General features: G+C 35.6%; 1 protein-coding gene across 2 annotated transcripts in view; it reads left to right on the top strand.

The window, feature by feature from the left end:
- LOC106879128 (BTB/POZ domain-containing protein KCTD16) overlaps window positions 1-4,873 on the top strand; it is a 105,706-nt gene that overhangs the window by 75,044 nt on the left and 25,789 nt on the right. The window lies entirely within an intron of this gene.

The raw sequence follows: 4,873 nt of genomic DNA, 5'->3' as shown, positions 1-4,873 counted from the left end.
CCACATATTGTAAGAGGCTCCCTGTAATAACAGTGTAGCAACACGGTGGTGCATCAGCATAGCCGCAGCTCTAAGCTGAAACTTATAAAATATATATATATATATATATATATATATATATATATAAATTCATGTGCATATATGTGTGTACATATGCTGATGGCTTCCTTAATTTATCCCGGGGAATCATCGTAAATCATTCGATAAAGAGTAGATTTAATCATAATACTGCAGCGCCTCTAAAAGAAACACGTGAATATGTATGCAATTTGCCTTTAGGTTTTTAGCATTGCCAGAACACACTTTTAGTTCAAAAGCACATCTTTAACTTCTATTCACTTTTCCTCGAAAGAAACGATACTATAAATTGAAGCTGATTTACTACACATACAGATTTGCAAAGCGGTGAAACCATTTGACTCCTGCGTTCTCACTTCCAGGTGTGGTAGAGGATAAAATTACCAGCAACAACAACAATACGGCAATAAGAAATGTAATAAATGTAAACAAATATATCCACAAAAGTACTATTTTTATTTTCTTCATTGACACCATTTTCATAATCTTCATTGGCATCGTTCTTTTTCGCACAGCGTAAAGTAAAATATTCAACAATTCACTAAATATAGATTTTCTAAATATAAACTAGTTTTTTAAGACCTTTTGCTCTATGAATATAACAAAACAAAAAAAAACTACTAAAATTTTTATTGCATGTAATCTTGTTCGAGTATGTTAATGTATGTACTCGTCTGCCGTGTGCGCGTGTTTGTAAATTCTGTGTGCGTGAGAAAAAGAAAAAAAGAAAAAGGAAGAAAGAAAGAAAGTGAGAAAGAGAGAGTGTTCGTGTGTATGTGTGTTTGTGCATTTGTGTAAAGTAATATTCGTGGATGAGAACTGGTGTATGCATGCTTGTGTAAAATACGTCTTGTGTGTGTGAGCGTGTCTGAGTGTAAATATTTGTTCCTGGCAACATTTACATTTGTTTCCATATATTTTATGAACTCGGTTTTCTTTTTCATTAATAATGTCAATACTATTTTGTTTTCTCCAGGGGAAGATTCACAATTTTTTTTATGTCTATATATTTATTCATTTCCCGTATATACTCAAATATTCATCAATATATTCTAATCCATATAAAATAATAGAAAACAGTGTATACGTATACATGTCTATATGTGTATGCGCCTAGAGCAGTGTTGTATGGAACAGGAAATACGGGTTGGTGTTCTATTTATATGCATCTACATATTTCCTACTATATGAGTAGTTGAAAAATGGAGTAAGAGAGAAGAAATAAGTAGGATAATATTTCAGATTATGATCTAAACATGGTTTTTACGAATTTCGCTACAGCAAAACTGTAATATATGCGATGACATAAATATGACTGAAATGTGAGTTAAATATCACTTAATTACGTATCCTAGTTCAGTAATTTCTAAGTTGGTTAATGTATTAAATAAGAAACTTCACCTGTTGAGATTTGAAATCAGTTCGTGCTTTGTGATACTTTGCGCTTTTTTCATTCTAACTCACATGAGATATATTTTTCCAGTTCAGTTCTGTTTATGACCTTCATGTGAAAAAATAAATAAATAAATAAAAGATACTTAACTATTTTTAATGACTAATGCATGAATATCATATCCATGAACATCATATCCGACAGAGAGGTTTGTCTTCTATTTAAAGTTAACAACATATAGCATTGATATAACGTTACATTTTAATTTTTTAAAGGGATTACTAAGATTAAATGGATATAAAATAAAAAGAAAGGGAGTCATTGATTATAGTTTCTAATTGAGGCTCCATGCCAGCAGTTTTTAGGGAAGGGTTAAGTCGATTAAATTGACCCCAGGACTCAACTGTTACTTATTTTAATAACCTCGAAAAGGGCACGATGACTTCGGTGGGATTCTAACTCAAAGTGTAAAACTGGAAGAATTGCTGCAAATCATTTTGTCCAACGAATTAACGATTCTACCAGCTCGTCGTCTTTGAATGATTATTAACAAGCCTTTCTACTCTGGGAAGAAAAACAAAATTGACATCAGCGTCATTTCAACTAAGAGCGTAAAGCAGGTAAAAATTACGGTGAAGCCTTTGATCAGCGGTGCTAACGATTCTATCACCTCGCTACCTTTCAATAATTATTAATATTGTGGTCTGCTATATGCACCAGGCTTGAATGTTTGTCGGGAGAACTAGTCGATTATATCGGCCCGTGTTTCACTGGTACTTAATTTATCGATCCCGAAAGGATGAAAGGGAAAAACAGATAAAATGCCGCGAAGCATTTTGTCCAGCAGGCTAAAGATTCTGCCAGCTCACTGCCTAGAGTAATAATTAATTTCAAATTTTGGCGCAAGGCCAGCAATTTCAGGGGAAGGAATTAGTTGATTACATCGATCTCAGTGTTCAACTGGCACTGGTGGAAAGGATGAAAGACAAAGTCGACCTCGGCAGAATTTGAGCTCAGAACGGGCAGACTGACGAAATGATGTTAAGCATTTTGCCCATCGTGCTAACGATTCTGTCAGCTCGCCGCCTTGAGTAATTATAAATAATAATCCTTTCTACTATAACCACAAGACCCAGATTTTGTGGAGAGTGAGATAGTTGATCACATCGACCCCATTCCTTCACTGGTACTCAGTTTATCGACCCAGAAAGGATGAAAGGTAAAGTCGACTTTGGCAGAATCTGATCTCAGACCGTAGCGACGGGCAAAATACCACTAACGATTCTGCCAGCTCATCCCCTTCGTAAGCATTGATAATAATCCTTTCTACGGGAAGCACAAGGCCTCAAATTTGGGGGAAGAGATTACGTCGATTACATCGACTCCAGTGCTTAACTGGTACTTATCTAATCGACCCCAAAAAGATGAATGGCAAAGTCGACGTCGGCGGAACAAGTATTAATGATAATGAAATGAAATATGTACAGACTTAACCATTACCAGATTACTGTGTGGCATGTGCATAATCTAAAATAAGGACTTAAATATTTATATTATATATCTTTACGTTCTAGAAGTATTTTCCCAGTTTTCATTTCTTCAAGTGGTGCTTAGCACTATAGCAGCTGGATACATTTTTTAAATTCTCGCTACCGTCGCGCACAAATACACGGGGATCTACATCCGCTATCGTATGTCTTCTATATTAAAAAAAAAATTCTAAAAATATAATCGAAATCCTGAAGTGAGAATTTTGTTTCGCTTGCGCTTCAGTTTCAAATGTTTTGTTTTGCCATCATCATCACCATCATCATCACCACCAAAATCACCAAAATCACCACCACCTACATCTTCATCATCATCATCATCATCATTATCATCATCATCATCATCATCATCATCATCATCATCATCATTTCCACGTTACTACACTAGCGCTATTCCACTCTTTTTGGGAATCGTCAACACGACATAGGCAAACGCAAATAAATTAAGTTAAATAATCTCTTCCTTTTGATTAAAGTTCCCAATTTGAGTTCAGCAGTTGAAGGTATTTTTCAAATTTATCGAAATCTTAAAATCTAGATATAAACATATAATATGCACTTATTTAGAACTCGTTTCCTAATTTCAGTCACTGGACTGTGATCAGGCTTATCCAGCGCTTCGTAGGTTTAAGCCGAACAAATTAACCTCACGGCATGGTTTTTTAAGTCGGTCATGGTTTGCCTAAATACTTATTTATGAAGATGCCAGCAAACTAACGTTAGTTGTGAAACAGTGCATAGCAAACGAAGATGTATGCACACACACACACACACACACGCACACACACACACACACACATACACACACACACACATAGATACACACACACACATAGATACACACACACACAAGTATGTGTGTATGTGTGTGTGTAGATAGATGGATATATTTCTTTTATTAGCCACACCGGGCTCAACAAAGATGGGACAAATACAATGTAGAGCTTTTCTTTTTGAGAGGGGGAAGGAAAAAAAAGTAGGGGTGTGTCGATCAAAAGGGATCGATAGATAGATAGATAGATAGATAGATAGATAGATAGATAGATAGATAGATAGATAGATAGATAAAACGGGCTTCCGTAATTTCACGTTTCGTCTTCCTTACACTGCATTGCTGAAGCCAAGAGACACCTGCTAGTGAAGCAATGTAGTGGGACTTAACTAGAAACCACATTGTTGGGAAGTGACTTCATAAATAGCAGGTTTGAACATGTTTGAAACCGCAGTTAACACGGCTTCGAATAGTACATCTCTTTTTACAACGACAAGAAATTTCGAAAGTCACTAAGTACGTTTACGTGTCCATTTGTACAAGAAACTAAAGTAGCAAATATTACATATCTCAAAGCAACAATTTTTTAAACAATATATCGAACAATGGCTGAAATAAATAAATAAAAATAAAAGAAGTTCAACAGTGTAAATGAGTAAATGTTGTCTGTGATATATAATGCAGTATATGAAATTCTTATACGGAGATTTCAAGCATGCAGAGCTCATACTTGTCCACACACACGCTCATATACGCACCCGCGAGGCGACACACACAAATACGCACAAACATGGCTGTGTACGCGCGCGTGTGTGCGTATCTGTGTTTGTGTGGCTGTATATCTGCAACGTAGCGCAAAATGCATTACCGTATTTAATTACTTTCGGTCATGTTCTGTACACAAACGCATATATTGCGAGCTAATGACGTGTTTATGAAGTATCGCGGCGCCCTTATAGTTCATTGAACAAACTCGGATGAGGTATGCCTGTGATGTAATAGCTATAAATTCTAAAACTCCTCTCTCTTTATCTCCCTCTCTCTTTATCTCTTTGTCTCTGATTCTGAAAATTATATATATAT

Source organism: Octopus bimaculoides, chromosome 7 (assembly GCF_001194135.2).
Source record: "Octopus bimaculoides isolate UCB-OBI-ISO-001 chromosome 7, ASM119413v2, whole genome shotgun sequence".
In the NCBI taxonomy this organism is placed as follows: Eukaryota; Metazoa; Mollusca; class Cephalopoda; order Octopoda; family Octopodidae; genus Octopus; species Octopus bimaculoides.
Note: the sequence above shows the minus strand (reverse complement) of the source record. Positions and strands in the feature narration are given on the sequence as shown.